The sequence below is a fragment of the Ursus americanus genome, chromosome 26 (assembly GCF_024610735.1).
Source record: "Ursus americanus isolate L20-20 chromosome 26, mUrsAme1.1.p, whole genome shotgun sequence".
Taxonomy (NCBI): domain Eukaryota; kingdom Metazoa; phylum Chordata; class Mammalia; order Carnivora; family Ursidae; genus Ursus; species Ursus americanus.
Window position 1 is genome coordinate 28,923,970 of NC_142152.1, and position 21,422 is coordinate 28,945,391.

The 21,422-nt window shown below is 41.6% G+C and overlaps 1 protein-coding gene across 3 annotated transcripts in view; it reads left to right on the forward strand.

Annotated features, from left to right (window-relative positions):
- The window catches only part of FLRT2 (fibronectin leucine rich transmembrane protein 2), a 99,749-nt gene that overhangs the window by 68,669 nt on the left and 9,658 nt on the right, over positions 1-21,422 (forward strand). The gene's annotated exons all lie outside the window — the stretch shown is intronic.

Here is a 21,422-nt window from a genome sequence, read left to right on the forward strand (position 1 = left end):
CCTTGGAATGAGAACACTTGGGTTTAAATCCCAGCTCCGCCACCCACTACCTAGATAAGGTTGAACAAATCCCTGTAACTGCCCGAGCCTCAGTTTTGCCATTTATAAAATGGCCCAACCAAGACTTGTCTTCTGGAGATGGGACCATCAAATGAGATGTGTGGGGGAGTACATTATAAATTGCAAATTCTACGTAAATAGTATCTCTTTCATAAGTATCATTATTATTGGAAAAGCCACAGAGTGGTTGGTGGCTAAGAGACAGTCCTAGCAGGAAGATTACCCTGTATCTCAGAAATGTCCTTGTCCTTAAGTCCACCATGGCATGAATGAGGCTCTACAAATGGTCGTTCCTAGAAGTCAAGTTGAAGACATTAGAGTCTACGACAAATAGTGCTTCTTGGTCTATAGGGAGGAAAGCCTCTTTTCACAATAGACATTTGAATTTTTTAACCATATCTAAAATTTAGCATTAAATACTGACTTCTAGGGGCACCTGGGTGATGCAGTTGGATAAGTGTCTGACTCTTGATTTCAGCTCAGGTCGTGATCTCATGGTTGTGAGATTGAGCCCCACATCAGGCCCCATGCTTAACATAAATAAATTTTATTTATTTATTTATTTATTTATTTATTTATTTATTTATTGTAAAGGATAGAGAAGTATATTTTGTGGGTATAAATATATTTGCATATATATATATATATATACATACACACATGCTCTATAAATGCATATAAAATTTTACATGTTTGTTACATGAAAATATACATATACCTACCTGATTTTCTTTGCTCTAGCCTACAAAGCTGTCGTTTGAAATGATGATACATTTATTCCAGTTTCTCAAAGTAACCATCTTGCTATAACAACCTTGGATTTGGGGTTACTGCTGCAGAATGATTCCTGGTATGCTCCTGGCTCTTCTCCCGGCCCAGCTCCTCTATTGGAAGGTTAGATGGCACTTCTGATTTCATTAAAGCACCCTGTAGCTCAGAGAACAAATTGGAGAAATCAGGATTGATTACGTTCTGTTCTCTCTTTGTCTTCATCAGGATTTGTTCAAAGCCAAGTTAGAGTTTTCAAAGTGAGAGTAGCTTAAGGGGGCTCTGCATTCAGTACAGAAGACTGTGATTTGGTAAAAGCTCCAATTATTATGAGAAGTAAAATGGGAAGGGTGAGCGTCATTTTGCTTTAAGAACCATACCTTCACATCAATGACTTCATTTGCCCTGTAGCGGAATGGATCTGTCAACTTATTTATTAGGAAACGAGTTGCTACAATGTCATAAATGGATGGCATATCCTTTGATGTATGAGAATTCTGTGTGGAGATCCTTCATTTCTGTTGAAAATGAAACTAATAACCATTTGGAAGATATATATGCCATAACCCCAGATGAATGATCATCTCCATTCTTTGGTTTATTTTGAGGGGGGTCTTGAGGTGATTTTCTTCTTTACGACTAGATGGGGAGTTGGAAATAAAGCTAGTGTCAAATGCCACTTTCTTTCTAAGTCCTTCAGATATTCCCAAATATCTCTCTTTCTTACCAGCCTGGATATAATTTTGTTGATGCCTCTATTTATGGCATTTATGACCTTCTGCCTTCAATTATTCATTTATCCATCTTCTTTGCCTTCTTCTCTCCTAAGTAACGTGCAGGCAAGGACTTGAACTGATTTATTTCTGAATTCCCTGAAGGCACTTAGTACAGAGCCCTCCACTTAGCTTTCTCTCACTTGGTAGCTGCTGCAGCTGTTCCAATGAGGTAAACCCCAGAGACGGTAGATGGAGGCCTCTTTGCTTGTGTCTTTAGGGAAGATGAAAGTTGAGGTTCTGGGCATCAATTATTAAGAGGGGGGGAGAAAAGACTTGTGTCATAATGCTTTCTAGAATAATGGCATTGACCGAATAACTGATAAACTCAAAACCAGCATATAAAGAATGACCCCGTCTTATTGTTCATTGATGAGTGAAGCCCTCTGCTTGAGGACATGACATGGCCAGATGAATAACTTCTGACAGAAGATGAAGGGGTTTCCTCTTTATTTTTCCTTCTCTTGTCTTTTTGTCAGGTCTTGACAGGTAATTGAGACCTGGATTAAGAATGGAGAAAAGGTCAGAGATGAACATTGTGCAGATTTCTGGGTAACAGAGAGTGCCTCCACTGTTTTGGACGGGACCATTTTGACTGTTCAAGCACCCTACTTTTGTTCACGCTCACATTATTGCTTTCATTAATATTACTTCTGTGAACTCAAGAACTTCAAAAGCTACCTTACTTAAATTAATACCACCCTGTTTTACTGTTTTCTTTTTCTTCTTCTTTTTTCTTTTTTTAAGATTTTATTTATTTATTTGACAGAGATAGAGACAGCCAGCGAGAGAGGGAACACAAGCAGGGGGAGTGGGAGAGGAAGAAGCAGGTTCCCAGCGGAGGAGCCTGATGTGGGGCTGGATCCCAGAACGCTGGGCTCACACCCTGAGCCAAAGGCAGACGCTTAAGGACTGAGCCACCCAGGTGCCCCAACATCTCCAAACTCTTACCCAGATCTTCCTTTAGTTATACTTTATTTCATGTGTTTTCCACCATGTTTTTCTGATGCCTGATAATCTTCTCTAATGTGCATATTTATTTCCCAACCAACTTGTGAACTTTTCAAGGACTTGGATCGTATCTTTGACTTCTTTTGACCTTGCACAAGCAAGCCTGAGTTTTTGAACATTATTCTTCACAGTAAGTCACACTTTCAGGATGAATGGTGGCTGTGGGCAGCAGTTGTTTGCACAAATTGCTGTGGATAAAGAAATTGAGAGAGAATTGGAAAACTCCACCAAAAGGGAAAAAAAAAAATCAGAAGCAAGATAAATAAGCCTAAGGATTGTTTTTTAAAACTGAGAAGGATTTCCTTTTGTTCTAATTGTTTTTGAAATTGGACTAATGGCAAAGGAAATAAAAAGATGCAGATAAACTAAATTGCTCTAAATCACTGCAGTTCAGAGCAGTGCTAGAGAAATACCTTCAAAGGAGGTTTAGAAAATGGGAAAGAAATTGGTCTTTCCTGCTGTGTGTGTGTGCAGAGGGGTGGACCAGGGGGATTAGGAAAGCAAATGGGAAGACCACAGTGGCCCTCCCAGCCTTGGTCTGGCTGCCAGAGCTGGTTAGCGAAGACAGGACGCTTTGACAGGGAGGGTTCAGAATCATCACAGGTCAAAAAAACACCACTAAGAATTCATAGCCCTTTTGGAGTCACTGCAGTGCACCTGATAAATAATTCAGGTAGGCCAGAGTGCCTGGGTAGGCCAGGCTTGAAGTGTGCTTTTTCATCTTTTCCTTTAATAACATCCCAGACTTTCCAGCTGATTTAATTAAATTTACACCTTCCTTTCAATTGTCTTCCTTTCCTTCCTCCCTTCCTTCCTTCTTTCCTTCCTCCCCTCCTCCCTCCTCCCTTCCTCCCTTCCTTCCTTTTTCCCTCTCTTTTTCTCTTTTCTTTTTTCATCAAGAAAGGTCATTTGGGGGGGACAAAGGTCATTTAGGGAGCCCAGTGTTTTGTTTTCTTTTAGCTACATTCTGCCTTTCAAGAACTCACAGCTCTGGTTGGAAATAAGGAGCATTATTCATTGTGGCAAAGGTAGCTGTCGCTATTGGATGGTGGTTATCAGTTTTGCTTAAGTTTTTACCTCAGTAATAAATTACAGCTTTTCTAGGTTTTAGGGCTGATAGAATGATGGTATGCCTTTGAAAATGTCCATAGTGTACAAGTTATCTAATCAGACACAATCGGGACAGGTATTTCATTTTAATTAAGAAATCATAAAAATATTTAATAATAACATACACACACAATAAAACAAAACCATATATAAGTGGACATTAATTTCCCAGGCTTTTGATGTAGGCCCCAGGGTTCCATCTGATTGGATTAATACTGTTTTCTTCCCCAAATGCACCAGCTCTGATTTCCAGTTTCCTTTCTTTTATTGGAATTAAAACATTTAGGCACTAGGAGAGTAATCTGAGTGTAGAATTGTAACAGATCTTTAAGATTCTGCTGTCCCCATTTTTGTCTTCCCTGATGCGCTGGCAACTTTAACTGACTTGCCATTAGAAAAAAAAATAAATAACCTGGTTTTTCTAAACTATTCAACCATGTTTTCATATGAGTAGCTCCCTTCTTATACTTCTGTTTTATTGATTTACAAAATCTTTATTCTAATGGTATAATTACAGCACGGAAGCCCAGCTAGCATAGTGTGGTTTGGAACTCCTGGTAGGCATAGAGCTCAAAGGTCAAGGGCAGTGCAGGGATGCTGGAAGACTGTCTGAGCAGCCACTAATGCCCACCCACTAACGCCCGGGATGCCGTTGGTGGTGTCAGTGAGGGTATGAGAGCATAGTATTTTTAGATATATTGATTAAGTGGCATATTGGTAAGGAGCTTTCTGCTACATATATCCCAGCCATTTTAGATCTAAGATGTGTAACCTTCACAAAATTAAACACTTAATGCCTCCATATCTACATCACTAGAATGGCAGTATAATAATGACAGTTACTTCTTGGGTTGCCGTGAGAATTACATGAGTGGACAAAGCTCCAGCATGTGGCATTGTGCGTTTCAGTGTAACGTGGCACTCAGCACATGTTAGCTATTCTTCTTCTTACTTCCAGTCCATACAAGTGTCTCTCAAACTTTTTTTTTTATCGCTTCCCTGGGAAGGTTGCCTAGCTATTTTCTTTTCCTAAAGCTCCCTTTCCCTTGTGACATTTTAAGACTGTGAATATACAGTATGTCTGTTTGTGTCGTGTGGCCACTTGAAAGGCCACAGACTATCGTAATATCTAAGGTTTTTTCTCTTTTTCCCAAGAACCGATTTTTACCCACCTTGGGGATGATATCACCCTTGTAGAGAATGCGTGTTCTATGGTATGTCAGGTGACTGTGCTTCCCCTCCACCCACGGCTGCAGGGCACTGTGTCAGAGTGGGACCTGCTCGTTATGAGACTGGGCAAGTTGACCCGGGAGTCACGCTCCCTTCCCCACTCGATGAACCCCGCCCTGAGATGGACACTTGGATTTGGGAGCTGTTGATGCAGAGAACCCGGTAAAGGGTTGAAGCAAGTCAATGATTTTTAGAGCCTGAGAGAGCAATTAGAGTTAGACAATATACTTTTCTTAATAACCTCTTAGCAGTTTTCATTTTTTATTAATGGATTGTCATCAAAGGTATGAAGTCATTATTCGCTGGCCTGAAAAATAGGGGGTGGATGGATTTTTGGAACTGCTGGGGTTATATGACCATGGCACTTAGGAAAAGAAGATTTTCAGCTCCAAGAGTGAGAAATGCTTAAGGCCTAGAAGCTGAAATTCGGTTCAGAGTGGAGGTCCAGAAGGAAGACTTCCCAGCGGTGTACAAACAAACTGTTTTGCCGTCCTGCTCGGAGAGTGGAGCATAAGTGAGCTGCTTCTTAATCACCTTGTTTTACGATCGGCTGTGGCATATCTTTCTCTTCCCCTGTGCTGTGAACTATTGAAGTGCGGTAGCTCTGCCGGTCTCTGAGGGCTGCCGTAGCAAACCCCCACAGACCGGGCGGCTTAAACCACAGAAATTTATCTTCTCACAATCCTGGAGGCTGGACGTCTGAAATTAAGATGTCAGCAGGATTCTGTGGCCTCTCCCCTCGGCTTGTCGATGGCCTACTTCTTCCTAAGTTTCACATGGTTCCTCTCTGTGTCACCATGTCCTGATCTCCTCTTCTTGGAGGGACAGTGGTCCTATGGGATTAGGGCCACCTAATGACCTAATTTTAACTTAGTTACTTCTTTAACGACCCTGTCTCCACATATGGGCACATTTTGAGGTTCAAGAGGTTAGGACTTTAACACATGAGTTTTGTGGGGTATGCCGCGTCCATAACAATCCACTACCTGTCATGTGTGGACATTCAACAGGGAATGAATGAATGAATGAATGAATGGATTTTTATTTTTATTTTGTTTTGCCAAGTTTGAATTAACAATTCTATCAATACTTGTGAGTTATTAATAAATTTCTTAACATTTTTATATTTTTTTCACCCTGAAAGAGATAAAATCCCATGGCGGTATTTGTATTTATTCAGTAATTATGCACAGCTGCTCCCTCCATGGAGGCAGGCCCCCTTATCTCCTGAAGAGCCACTGACACCAGCAGGCCTGCCCTAGACATTTGCAGGGCCCTGTGCAAGGGTTACAGAGAGGCCCAGCACAGAGTTAATCTCTCAAAAATTGTAAATCTTGTTAACAAATTGTTTAAAAAGTGTGTACCGCTCTCCTTTGTGACTGATCTGCCTTTTAGAATGTCCTGGAAGGCCAGTCAGGTTTGACTTTAGAATTCTCGAACTCCACCACATTCCGCATGGAAAGGGACAATACGGACAGAACTGGTACTAAGCGTCTTCTGTTCGCTCAGGGGTTCCATCCTGAACCGCAAGGGGCCTTGCACACACGCACACACAGCTCTGCACTTCCCCACCCAGACAAACAGGCTTAAGGTGCTATAACCTTGGGAAGACAGACCCCGCCGAGAAGCCTGTCAAGGCCCTGGGAGAAGGTTTTCTGCAACCTGACTACTTGAGAGCATAGCCTGGAAGGGGCCATGTAGACTTCAAATGGTCACAGCTTTTGGCCCAGTGCACATCTTGACCTGATGTGAGGGTCCAAGTCACAGGTCTAACAGTAGTACTGTGGTCAGTCACAGTTTGAAGAACTCTGACTGATTTTGAGATTATTCCCATACTCTGACTTCCCTGAAGAGTGAGCAAGAGAGGGGACAGAAATTCTGAGGAAACATTAGGGTCAGGGCTTAGCAACATCCAAAGGAAGCTAATGGAGGTGGTTGTTTCACCTGAGAATCTCTCCCTTAAGTTCTGACCCTAAGTCTCCAGTTTCTGGCCCCATAAGTCCCACAAAAGACCAACACATCCTTTGTAAAAAATAAAAAAAACACCACCACCACCACCACCACCACCACAACTTGGGTCTAGAAGCACATGAGTTTTCAGGTGGAAGCAAACAATACCGAGTTTCTTGCCCCCCTTGAGTGGGGCCCATCCTCACCACAGGGAGCCAGGCAGCCATGCCCACCCACCCTCAGGTGAGACACAACAGCCTCTCTGGAATGATGCAGCCCCACCCAACCCTGAACGGCACTGGCAAATTTTTTGTCAGTAGGGCCACTAACAGCTGCTTTTTCAAATTATCTAGGGTTGTTTGCCAGGCCGTGCTCATAGCTTCAGAAAAAAAAAAAATTAAAAAAATTAAAAAGTCAGTGCTTTTCCTCACCACACAGAATAATTTATAGTAGGGACCAATTTACTTGCTAGGGAACAGCAGGTGGTCTGTGCCTTTCCCAGTGAAAGGGACATTATGCTAAACAGGGTGGTTGGCTTCAGTGCTCAGGATAGAAGGGGAGAGACCCTTCTAATTAATTATGTGGCTGTCTTTACCCAGCATGGGTACCTCACTTTGTCTTTAAAGTTCTTGTTTAGTCAAAGCCGTGTTTCTTTTATTTATTTGTTATTTATACTTAATCTGTTTCCAAAGAGAATTTAAGACAGCTGAAAAATGTGGGGGTTATTTATCCTGAAACAGGACATTGAAAGAGAAAATTCTGACAGAAGTATGGAGCTGACTTTTCCTCCCCAAGCTCCTCTTCTCTATAGCATTTTCTGTTCTAGTTTGCCCCTTCCCCCAAAGCTTCTTTCAGCTCTTTGCTGCACAGATTCAGGTTGTCTCTTTCGATCCTTACTTTCTCTCACCATACCCTCCCTCTTCTAGTCCATTTAATCTTGGGCTTCCCATTGCCCTTAGAATAAAATCCAAATGGCTTGCCAAAGCCACGAGACTTTGTGTGACCAGGCCCATCAGTGGCCCTTTGTTCACTCCACTCCTCACTAAATAAATGTCAGCCACATTGGTCTTTTTGTTCTAGGAAGAGGTTAGACTCTTCCTCCCTTGGACCTTTACACCTGCTCTTATTATGCCCAGATGTTGTGTTGGCCTCTCTCTTCCCATGCACTGCTCTCCCTTGTCCTAGATCCCCCATTCATTACAACTCCTCATTCTTTGGGAATCCCACTCTCCAAGATGTCATCCATGACCGCCATATCTAAAACCACACCTATCACCCACAGTGATAATCTCTGCCACCCATCCTTATTTCCTTCATGGTGTTGCTCACAACTTTATCATTCTTGTCTCGTGTGTGTAGTTTTTTTGTTTTTTGTTTTTTTCTTTTCTGTCTTGCTTTCTAAACATGTTACTTTCCTGACTGTAAGGACTTTATCTATCTTTCTAACCTTTACATCACAAAGACCCCACCCTGTGCCAGGCACATAGTAAGTAGCCACTCAAAAATTGTTTGATGAATGAATGAGTGAGAAATATTACCTTTAGGGAAAAGGTCAGATATACTTTACTTGATTTAGAATGTCTGCCAAGAATGTTTGGATTTCTAGAGAGAGTAGCATTCTAATCCAAAGGAATTGGTATTTAATTATAATTTTTTTTTAAAGATTTTATTTATTTATTCGACAGAGATAGAGACAGCCAGCGAGAGAGGGAACACAAGCAGGGGGAGTGGGAGAGGAAGAAGCAGGCTCATAGTGGAGGAGCCTGATGTGGGGCTCGATCCCAGAACACCGGGATCACGCCCTGAGCCGAAGGCAGACGCTTAACCGCTGTGCCACCCAGGTGCCCCTATAATTATAAAATTTTAAGCATCATCAGGGACCTGGTGAGGAAAGGTTTTGAGGAAACCACATCATGTTAAGTGGCTGCCCATTCAAAGTGTGTTTTTCCTGGACCCGTTTCTTGAATGTTTTGTCTCAGAGAGCAGACCTGCCATCTAGATGTAATCCTTTAGAAGATAAACCTTGTCAGACCAATCATGATACTCCCAAGGGTCTGGGGAGCCCGAGTTTTAGTCAAGCATGAGGGTGTAGCTAAGGAAACAATGAGTAATCTGATCTCATTTCATACATATGATGCCTCCCTCATCGATCTCAGTATTTTAAACTGCATTATCATCTCAAACGTCATGTTACTCCCTAATACCTGAGTTCTTAATTTTATTTAGAAGTGAAGATTGGAACGCTTTTCTGGACAAATATCTAGTAGCTGAAACAAAGGAAAAACCAGTCTAAACTGTCTTTATGCGCGATGTGTGTGTGTTTGTGTGTGTGTGTGTGTGTGTGTGGGTGGGTGTTACTGGGACCACCTTGTAGCTGTGTTGCCTCCCTCTGGTGGTGGCTTTATGTACATGGAACTGGGTGGCACGGAGTCAGACTGTAGTTTGCTTTCCTTAATAAAAAGAAAGAAAAAGTCATCATGTTCTGGTGTGTGTGTGTGTGCGCGTGTTTGTCGGGAATGGGGGGAGAAGCTCTTTTTTTTAAACAAAGAATTAAGTGGTTGAAATTGATTGACAGCATATAATTAAGGAAATACAAACTTTCTGCATTGGGGATAAAGTTTGAAGCCCGCAGTGTTCCTAAATGGAGCGAGTGCTCTGACTGTGTAGAAACCTGTAAAACGATCTGCTCTCGTACGTTTAAATTCTCCTTTGTTTGGGAAACATATCTTAACATTTCGTTCAAATGAGAAAAGCTGGTAGTGTAGATATTTCAAAGACAGCTTTTAAAATCTGCTGTGTATGTTTAATATTTTGCTTTGCATGATTCCTTTTGTGCAGTGCAAAGCTTACACTGGACACGATACTAATGGCTCTCATCTGGGGTTTAATTTTCAGTCTGGGAAATCACTTGATTTTATCTTACCCCATATCTGATCGTGCTGGGGGAGATGCCCTTGAGAAAAGGAGAAGGTCAAGGATAGGAAATCATCATCTTTCTTTTGTTTCTTTTTCCCTCTCCTGTCTCAAATCCAGAAATAGTCCCCTGAACATAGCCTGACACTTCAGCGTGACAGGTGTTCCAAAGACGAGGAGGCGCTCTGTAAAACCTGTTTATTCAGTGAGGAAATTTTGTACCATTTACATTCAGAGCCATCCCTATGATACCAAAATAGGCTTATGCAATGAATTTTTCATTTTTTAAACTCAAAACCAGATAACTCACCTGCAAATACACACTATGAAATTTCATTTCATGTGCCTGATCAATATCACTGACTGAAATCTGTATTCTCCTTGTGAAGGAGACAACAAGATTTTCTGTTTCATTATGCATATTACATATGTGGTGCAATATTTTGGTGGGAAAATGGGTCATGTTTATATTTTTGGATTCAGTTTATTTTTTTCATGAGCTTTTTTATAGCTCTCAAAGTTCCTGGCCTATTTTGTATGGATTCTAACTATGCAGAATGGTAAAGGGATGTGAAATTAAAGCACAGTTGAACTGTCACACTGAAATTTGTGTAAATATTTATAAGCTATTGGCATTAGATGAGAAGAAGCACTTGGGTTTTTTACTGTTGTTTGGGGGTTTTTTTTCTTCTTCTTTTTCTTCTTCTTTTTCTCCTCCTCCTCCTCCTCCTCCTCCTCCTCCTCCTCCTCCTCCTCCTCCTCCTCCTCCTCCTTCTTCTTCTTCTTCTTCTTCTTCTTCTTCTTCTCATTCTCATTCTCATTCTCATTCTCATTCTCATTCTCATTCTTCTTTTTTTAAGAAACACAGAGTTTCTGTAGCAGACCATAAGGACTTTTCTGAATTCGGGTTAGAATCATCATAGAACTGAAGTTTGGGTATCTAGGGTGATCCGACATGCCTTTCATCAAACCAAGCTTGTAATAATCGGTCAGGCTGATCCTGTTTCAGTTGATAAGAGCACAGAATTTGATGTTATTTTGCAAAACAAGTATAGCGCTATGGCAATTACAAATTTTTCTAGTTGCGTGTTTTATGCTGTTTCCTAAGGTCATCTAGTTTCTTTGTACCTGAAGATTCTTCATCCGTCTCTCTATCTATCCCTCAGTCTCTCCGGGTAGGTTAGTGTTGCTTCAAACCTTTGAAACCTTTTCCGAAATATTAGTTCGGTGGTTCCTTATGGGACTTCAGATTGAAGATGTCGAAGAGTTTTTGCAGACTGCATCTTCGAGCAAAGTAATCATCTGAAGGTTGTTTTTGGATTCATCTATTTATTCTACAAATGCTTCTTGAATGTCTGCCATCTGCCGTGGTAGGCTCTGGGGAAACAATACTGAGCAAAAACAGTCCAACCTCTGTCCATGTGGAGCTTACAGGGAGGCAAGAAAGGGGTTAGGAGCAAGGCTCCGCAGCTTATGCCTGAGTTCAAATTCTGTTCCTCCCTGTCCCTTCTCTGATGATCGGCTTTGGAGAAGCTACATACCTCGGGGCTCCGTTCTCTCTGAGGGAGTAATAACAGGATCATATGTATTGGTTTATTATGAGTCAGTACATGGAAGTTTCTTAAAAAGTATGTGAAACTGCAAATGCTAAGTTAGAAATGCCTTTAAAACACTGAAATGGATAAGTCAAGTGTATGTTGGGCTGTGCAGGTAAGGAGCTAAGAGGAGAGGCTAGGATGGAGACTACAGTGTGTGATTTATTTGCATATACAGGAGACAGTTTCAAGTTAGGGCTTGGATGCCATGTCCTACAGAAAGAGAAGAAGAAGAGCACCTGGATTCAAGCTTACTGGACTCACACTGAATGCCTAGACTGAGGAGGGGAAGCCTGCAAGATAGGAAACAGGAGGAGCAGGAGGAAAACCAGCAGACTATGATGTCATAGCGACCAAAGAATGAGAATGTTTCAGGAAGGGCATGCACAGCAGGTCGAAATGATGCTGCCAGATAAAGAAAAAAGAAGAGAGGCAAGAGCCCTTTGGATTTACCAACCCAGGGCTGATTGTTGACGTCAGTGAGACATGCTGGTGTGAAAGTAAGGACAGGAACCAGTGTGGAGAGTGATGGTGGGAGATGGGTGGGAGGTGAGAAAACAGATTTTGAACAGATTATGAACCATCCTTTCTAGAAGTTTGGCTAAATGTCAGGAGAGAAATGGGGCAACAGCTGGAGGGGGGGATTATTTTGTAAGTGGAAAATACCAGAGAATGTTAATTTTTGAAAAAAGATATTTATTTAGTTATTTGTGTGTTTATTTTCAAGAGAGAGTGTGAGCAGGGGAGGCGCAGAGAGAGAGGGACAAGCAGACTCTGCACTGAGCACAGAGTTGCACGCGGGACTGGATCGCTGACCCTGAGATCATGACCTGAGCTGAAATCAAGAGTCAGACACCCAACTGACAGAACCACCCAGGCGCCCCCAGAGAATTTTTAAAATAGATCCAGTCTGAGACAGAGAGGTTGCATACACAGGGGAGGAGAACATAGAGAAGTATATTCTAGAGAGCCCTGTAGGGCAAGGGCTCCACAGGAGGGATGGAGTGGTCAACCTTTAAGGAAAAGAAAGTGGGTGCAGATGCAGATGGACTCGGATGTTTGGCAAGAGAAAGACATGGGAGATCCTGTCTGATGCCTTCTGCTGATCTTCAGATTACAGTCAGGTTGTCTACTGAAAGTGAGAGGAAAAGTTAGGGAATCTAAGGAGAGTGAAGACTGACTCCGTCTTTGAGGACAGTGAGGGAGGAGTTTTCCAGAGAAGTAGAACAGGGTTGCTAGGTGGAGTGCGGTCTCCCTGTAGGTTGGTGATTTCTTATTTAAGGTAGGCCTCATCTGTGCTATTACGTGACTTTCTCTGGTGAGAATCTGAAACTCGCAGAGGAGATTGGGCTTGTGACTGGGTGGGTTTGTTTGCTTGATTCAAGGTGCAATGAAAGAACAGAGGGCAGAATAATTTTTGAAATAATAGATTGTACACCCTAAACTAATAAGATAGGAGGAGAATGTGGCGGGAAGACCACCAAATTGTTTTTTACTTTTTCTTTTCTTTTTTATCAGAAAAATTGAGCTGGGATTCTATGGCTAAGCATTGCTACTAGTTGAACCTGAGTAAGTTCACAGATTTCTCCAAGCTTGTCTCCTCATTTGCAAATTTGGTATAATAATGACTTATTTCTCATGGCGCTGTGCGTATTGTACCATATTAGCAGTGGTTAGCATTTAATAGGTATTTGAATATTTAGCTGAATTTGAACTCAATTTGGAAATGCACCAGAGCCTAGGGGTGCATAAGGTGTGATTATAGTAATTTGCTTATTTCTTTTGTTGAGTTTTCTCTTTTTTTTTCCTTTTTCTTCTTTTTATTTTTTTAAAGATTTTATTTATTTATTTGACAGAGAGAGACAGCCAGCAAGAGAGGGAACACAGCAGGGTGGGTGGGAGAGGCAGAAGCAAGCTCCAGTGGAGCAGGGAGCCCGATGCGGGGCTCGATCCCAGGACCCTGGGATCACGCTCTGAGCCGAAGGCAGACGCTTAATGACTCAGCCACCCAGGTGCCCCTCTTCTGTTGAGTTTTTAAGGGCAGTGTCAGCAGCAAGCTCAAATTTCTTGTCCTGTCCCAACATAGCTTGCCTCTAAAAAAAAAGAGAGAGAGAGGGAAGAAGGGAAGAAAAGAAGATGACTTTTCATTCTCCTCCCACCCCCCACTCTAGGTGAATGCTTGGGGGCATGGCAGACTGGCGGACAGCATGGAGAGGGACGCAAGTATTGAGTGAGCACTGCATGTTTGGTTCGTAGAGAAGATAGAAGAAGAAATCTTTCAGACTTTTTGGTGTCAAGTGTTCTTATGGGATTAGTTAGAAATGATCCCTTGCAGAAGGAAAAAGAAAAAAAAAAAAGATCTAGCAAGATCTTTCTTAAAATTACTCTTTGTTAGATTACTGATCCCACTTTCTATAGTTTTCTTTCCCTTGGAATTCAAGAAATTCTTGATACCTACAACATCTCATCCCAAGCTATTAATATACAGAAGCTGGCCATGTGTTGGGCAATTGGTGACTGGCTTTACTTCTTCAACAGCTTTTGCTGCAGTGGCCCCACATGAAGACCTCCCCAAGCTGTAGAATTTGGTGACGGCCAACTTGGGGTTCTTGGAGATGAAGTAGGCAAGGAAGCTCTGCTGTCTGCTTTGCTAGCAGCCTACCAGTAGCCTCGAGTCCTTCAGACTCCTCCAATCCTTGGCACCTTGACGCTGCCCCTGTGCTGAACTGCAGCCCAGGTTCCCACTCCTGCTGAGCCCTGGAGTCACAGGGAAGAACAGACAATGGGTTCTCTGGCATAATTACCCTTTATTTATACACCAGTCCATCTTGGAAGTTTTACTCACTTCAGATGCCAGGCTACTGATAGTTTTGTAGATTTAATCAGTAGGGAGAGGCTTTCATTTTTGCAGGGAAATGCATGTTGGTTTTAATGCCATCATAACTAACACCATTCATAAAATCATACCAGTAGCTAGTATTTTCTTATGGAAAATTGATAATGCCATCCTCTGTTCATACCATCAGTATGGCTTCAGGCAAATTACTTCATCTCTGTAGACTCCGTCTGAGGTTGACATACGTATCTCCTATGGGTTGTTGTGGGATTACATGAAATGAAACATATTAAAATGCTTTTAGAATTGTAAAGAGCTTTATGCAAAGAGTTATTTGATCTGACGTGAACTGATACTCAAATAAGGGGCTTGTGCCATAGATATCTTTCTAGTAACCAGGTCTGTACCTGGCAGGGACTGGGCACTCCCCACGTGTTTGCTAGGCTATACATGGTGTTGGTCACCCCACGTGAGTCTTGTTTTCCACTCTGGGAAGCACATATCAAGAAATGGAGGCATCAGCATCACTAAGATTCTGAAGCAAATGAAAGAAATGGGACATTTACATAGGAAAGGAGAAGATCTGAGAGACCCAGTGAATGTCTCCACATATTCGCAGTGTCGATGGATAGGAAGATGTGTGTGTCTATCTCCAAAGGAAAGAACTGTGACCAATGAACTAAAGAGGAAAGTAAAATTTGATGGATTCAAAAGGACCAACTCTCTACTAAATTCAGGACAAAAGCTCCCTGTGCTCCCTGAGGTTCTTTGTTATTGTTGCTGGTTTTTAAAGCTAAAAATGGGAATGGCCAACACATCATGAGTGGATGTTTTCCACATGTTCGATAACACTCGAAATGATTTACAGCCGTACAACAACTGTGAGAGATTAATACTACCATTTTCTCCATTTGACAAATCAGTTAACTGGGGCCAAGGGAGGGGAAGTGATATGCCCAAGTGAACACCACTGGCAAATCAGAAAACTATCCAGGTCACCTGTCGCCAGAGTCCAGTTTCTTGAGTGCCTATTTGGTATTTTTAGTTACTTCACATGCATTACCTCTAGTCTTCCCCACAATTTTGTGAGCATGGCTTATTATCCCCTCTTGAGATGAACCAGGAGACTGAGGGAGGTTAAGGCCAATGCCCATTGTCATGCTTTTGAAGAGTGGCTGAGCTGAGGTCAAAACCAAACTCTAAGTTACCCTAAACCCTTTGCTCTTGCCACATCTATTGCTCCACCTCTCACAAGTCAATTTGATCCAAAAAAAGAAAAAAAAAAACAACACAAAAAAACGGTTGCCTCTGTGCCCTTATAGTGGGTGTCAATGTAGTTGAACCCTGAAGGGGTTGATCATCAGATCCGCCTGGGGAATTTTGACAGAATGCACGTGCACAGCCTCCTTCAATGACCTGTAAAACCAAAAATCTGTGGGGTGCTACCTAGAAACCCTCTTTTCTCATCCTCTTCCCCTAGTGTTTTTGATGACCCTTGGAGTTGAAGAATCTCTGAATCAGATCATGGGAAAAAGTCCCTCTCAGAGATAAGAGCCTGAGAAACCAGCTATTTTCTATGCCTGAAACAAGAGGTGCTCAATATATGTTTGTTTGACCAAATGAATGGATGTAGAATTGAGTGAACTACCTTTTCCATCCTTTGTGGACCGTATACTTATTTCTTTTCTTTAATCCTGTTGGTGCTATCTCAGTAAAATTCTTCTCTATTAGTGTCTGCTCACTCCCGAGTTTAAACACCATGAAGGCCCAGTCTTGCATCCAGGTATGCAGATTTTTAATGGGACCTCGGAGTGGTCAGTGGGAGCTCCCTAATGGGTGAAGAGCAGCCAGTGACAGTCATGAGTGTGTCCTCAAAGTTTATGCACTTGCATTTTTAACATTGGTTGCTTGGTCTGAAATTATTATTTGAACCAACTGCATTGGAAACCTTGTGGGAACAACTCTTCAAATGTGTTAGAGAATTTTATGCTTGCCAGGAGAATAACTCTTTCTTTTGGGGGGGGGGGGTCCAATTTTAGTGTTTTCAATTCTAGACTGACTGGAGCCGGGGAATTGTCAACTGTTTATATAAAGTGTTTCCTTTCCTTCCTTCCCTCTTTTCCTCCTTCTCTCCCTCTTCCCTTCTTTCTTTCTCTTTGTTTTAGCAAAGAAAAATATGTGTCTAATGAGAAACTTCAAGGGGCTTGGTTGAGGGTCAGTGAATGAGATGGAAAAATGGCTTCAAGTTAGGGGGTGGCTATTGTTTTATTTTTCCCCAAATTCCTCTGCTAATCCCCCCATCTTGGCCCGCTAACTATAGAACTCTTCTGACTGTTGTAAGAACAGTATTTATAACCTGTCTTCAGGAATGTGGAAATGTGCACACAATCTATAAATTGTTTTAGTGTTTCCAGATTGTAACAGAGACATTTGTAGTGTAGTTAGGCCTATGGAATCTGCACCCATGTGTCTGATTTCAAGCACAAATTGTCTAACTCCAGAAGTGCTAAGTCCCAGGTACCCAGGGACGCTTTTGTGGAGAATCCGTCTTCGCGTTAGCTTTCTCATTCATAGCATTTCATGCCCTGCGCTGTCTTGTGACGATCCAGCCAATGCTGAGACCATTAAGATTTTGTTGGGTTTGTCCTGCGGTCATTATAGTATGCAATCGGTGGTGCTTATTGACAATTCTTATTTTCTGTACTATGATTTTTATAGTCCGCGTTTATTAAGCGCTCCTGAAATATAGGCTCCTGGAATTAATTTTTTAAAAAATCTTCTTAGACGGCACCGGGACAGAAACACTTTGCTGAAAGTTTTTACATGATTTATATGCTCTGAGTCTCCATTCCTATGAAAAGAGTTAAATTAGAGTAAAGTAGCCCGGAATAGCTGCTGCCCTTACAGTCGCTTGCACAGACTGGCAGGGCCAGGTTCTTGGTGTCTCCAAAGAGCATTTGTTCCGTGTTGATTTATACTCAGCCTCTGGAAACTGTGTTTTCTACTTTCAGTGAAAATTCCTGTTTTTCTGTAGCACCTTCCATTAAACCATTCCTCACAATCTCTAGTTTCCCGGAAAGGAAGCATATTCAGTGCAGTACTCAAACAGTTAGGAAAGGGTGGGGGGGGGGGGGGACGAAAACCTTTTGCTCTCAATATTTGAAACTCATCTTGTAAAGCAAAATGTTTTATTTGCAATATTTAGAGACTTACAAATGGAAATGGCTAGTGACCTTGAAACATGGGTTTGTTTATTATCTTCTGGAAACCGGACTCCCTGAGTGAGAAGCAGGCAGAGTTGGGAGAATGTGCTATGCTGTCAAAGTTTCATTTCTTCTCTCAGCAGGGCTGGGTTTCACCTCTTGATCCATATCACAACCAGCTTGGGTCCGTGTGCAACACTTCTGGAATTTCTTCCCTTGCTTGCACCTTTTTACCCTTCAGATCATCACATAGACAATCTTTGTCCTGCAGTGTTTTTCCTGATACACCAGGGACTAGGTTAGAGCTCCTCACTCAGTAACGTAATTCTCTGATACCCTAAGATCAGAACGCTTTACATAGTACCATAATTCCCTGCTTATTCATTTCTCTCCCCTCACTGACTTTCGTCAAGCTCATGAAGCCAAACCCACATCAGTTCCACCTCAGACTGTATCCTCATTCTAGTGCCCAACAAATATTGGTTGAATAAATGAATGAAAAACATGTTACATTTTCATGCTTTTTTGGTGTCCGTGGCAAGAAACATTTTTAGGTTCTGCTTATTAGAAACCGATGTTCAATTTCTTCTATAAAATTAGAATAATAGGGGCGCCTGGGTGGCTCAGTCATTGGACATCTGCCTTCAGCTCAGGGCGTGATCCCAGGGTCCTGGGATTGAGCCCCACATCGGGCTCCCTGCTCTGCTGGGAGCCTGCTTCTTCCTCTCCCACTACCCCTGCTTGTGTTCCCTCTCTCACTGGCTCTCTCTCTCTCTGTCAAATAAATAAATAAATAAATAAATAAATAAATAAATAAATAAATAAATAAATTTTAAGAAAATTAGAATAATAATGCTAATCTTCTAAGGTACTCATAAAATGGTGTGGGTCAGTGGTTCGTGGGGTGATTTTGTCACCCCAGAGGACATATGTATGACAATGTCTGGAAACATTTTTGGATGCTTATGGCAGCCCCACACAGAATTATCCAGCCCAAAATGTCAATAGTGATGAGGTTGAGAAATTCTGGAGTATATGGAAAGGTATAGAACTTGGTGGGTTATTTTGAGTACATGTTGGAGTTTACCTCTTTGGATAACATAAAAATAATTAGGGAGAGAATAACAGTTTATATTTATTATGTTCTTGCCTGTGTCAAGCATCATGAGAAATACTACCCTATTGAATTTTCTCATGAATACTGTGAGTTGAACTATTATTATACTAATTTTTCAGGCGAGGGAAGGAAGGTATGAAAGGTCAAGATCCTGCGGCTACTCCGTGTCCGAGGTAGGAGGAGACCTCGGGGGCTATGCTTTTGAGCATTCCACTCTATCGGTTTCTTTCTGAATAGAGTCTCCAGCTTAAGGTCTGAAAGCATTTCTGCTCTCGGTATTCAGTAGGAATTAGCACTGAAAATATAGAGGAAATTTTAGCCTGCTTAAATGAAAAAAATAGAGTCACTATTGCCTACATGTTTGTGATTTTACACTTACGCTAATTTGCATAAAGACGCAGTATATTGGCTGACACATATAGGCCGTCGTTGATCCAAGGATTACAACGAATCTGCTATTTGCTGTCATTTTGTGGCATTCTCAAGAAGTTCAAAGCAAACCCTGAGAGTTTGTTTTCATTCAGAATTGACGTTGTCATAGCTGATCAGCACATTGTGATCTCAATGGGACTTTTCTTCTGTTAAGGTGGATAAACAGTGACAGTTTGTCCCATGTAATCCTATTAGAGGATTTCTTCAGGACCACATCCTCTTCGTAGATGATTACGGACAGCACTCCTAAGTAGGGTACATCAGCAAGAGAGCAAGGCCTGGGGCAACGGATGGGCTGATGGGGCTTTTCTCCTCCTTACAGAGGGCAGGGCAGGCAAATGGAAAATGTGTATCCTGGAAGCATGACAGTCTCCAGGTCCAACACCTGAGTACTTTGTTAGCTCCCAGCGATTATTGCTTTGAGGTTGTTAGTTGATGAACTTTCTAAGTAAATTCTGTCATCCTCAAGTATTAGCTCATTGTTTCCAGGGCCTTAAAACTTGGCTTGTAAAGCGCAGTTAAGAAACATCTATTCTTTTTATTTAGGAACTGAGAACCCTGGAGCAGCTGTTTTTCTCTCTTCAGAAATTCTATTTATTGTGTGCTGGTATCACATGCTGAAGATGCCTGTGGAATACTGAAACTGTGTTACGTTCTATTCTTTCGGTCTCACTTTCCTACCTCCTGTGGAGAGTAAATGCGGATAGCACCAAACAAATGTTTGTTCTTAAATAAATCCTGCTTTATCAAGTGGGCTCCCCTGGTGACAAATAACTTTCTAAGCTCCTACTGGGCATTAGTGCTTGTCACTCAGGCATACATTTTCAAGGATCTGTTGAGGCCAAGTGGGTGGTATAGTCATCGCACTACTCCACCTACAAGATGTCATTTATGTCTAAGATGTAATTTAAGACTATCTCCCGGGGACTAAAGTGGTCAGTATGCCTTATGCTTTTACTCTTCCTAAGGAGACATCTGACATGCTCTTGCATTTGTTTTATATTTAATAAAGGAAAACGTCTGAATGATTCAATAAGATGTTACAGTGTTTAGGGCAATGCCTCTCAAATTTTCACACGCACACCCTAGGTTCTTGCTAACATGCAAATTCCACCTTTCCAACAACTTCTCAAGTCAAGCTCTCTCTCCTGGACCAGGATGACCCTTGAGTAGGAAGCTGTTAGGGAACACTGAGATGGTTTAAAAATTTGAAATCTGAGCTAAGGATGACATCAGGCTGATGACATTAAACTCATTTTTCCTATACTATCTCAGTTGTATTATAAATTATTTTTAAGCAGATACGGGGATTTTTGCTGGAGTGGGGAGATGGCTCCTGTCTAGTGTTAAAATGTATATTTGTAAGTTTTAACAAATTAATGTTTCATTCTTAATAAATAAATATCATAGCTCAGTCTGTTTTTTCCTAGACAAAGATTCCCTATCCCTGCTCCTTCGTTTTAAAGTTTTTGGACAATAAAACATGCGTTTTACTGTTTCAGGTCATGAGAGGCATTTTTTTAGTTGGTTCACATTTTTTTTTTTAAGTTGTAGAACAAATTTACAATGTCCTTGACACTTAAAAAGCATTTATAGTGTTTTTTTTTTTTTAATTATGTTTCTAAAGATAGCTAAGGGAACAATTTCAAATAGTTCCTCTGTGCTTCTAGATATAAGTTGTTTTGAGTTTCTGTCTGTTGGTGAGAATTAAGAAACTCATAGCTTGCCATGTCCTGTCATGTTAGCTTATTTTGTAAGGAAATCAAATCTGGCACCTTTCAATTAACTGTTTTACCTCTCTGATCTAAAAACAGACAGACACGTTCTGGAACAGGAAGGCATGATTACTCTCTGTGGATTGCCTTTACTTCCCTAACTGGGTCTTCTATCATTTCAGTCTGCTGAAGGTCCTTCTTGAAAAATAAGAAAAAAAAAAAAATCCTCACAGATGGGAGGAAGGTAATAGAGTTGAGAAACAACTGATTCCAAATCATGAGCTTGGCAGCTCTCAAGGGGGTCAGAAGAGTGTATCTCATGTGTACCTGGAGGTCCCGAACGAGGGAATAAACAGAAACGTATCATGGACTGGAGTTTAGTCGTTCTCCTTGGTAAATCGAGCATAAGCTATTTTGGAGAAAGACAAAGATGAGATAGAGGTGAAAAGTGGGGAAGAGAAATCCTCTGTCTGCCTTCATGCATGCTTCTGGGCATTACTTTTATTCGTCTTCCTCACAGTGTCAGATCAAAAGGACACATCTTTTTTTAAAAATTTTATTTATTTTTTGGTTAGTTTCAGAGGTAGAATTTAGTGATTCATCAGTTGCATACAACACCCAGTGCCCATTCCTTCACATGCCCTCCTTAATGCCCATCCCCCAGTTACCCCATCCCCCTACCCACCTCCCCTCCAGCACCCTTGTTTGT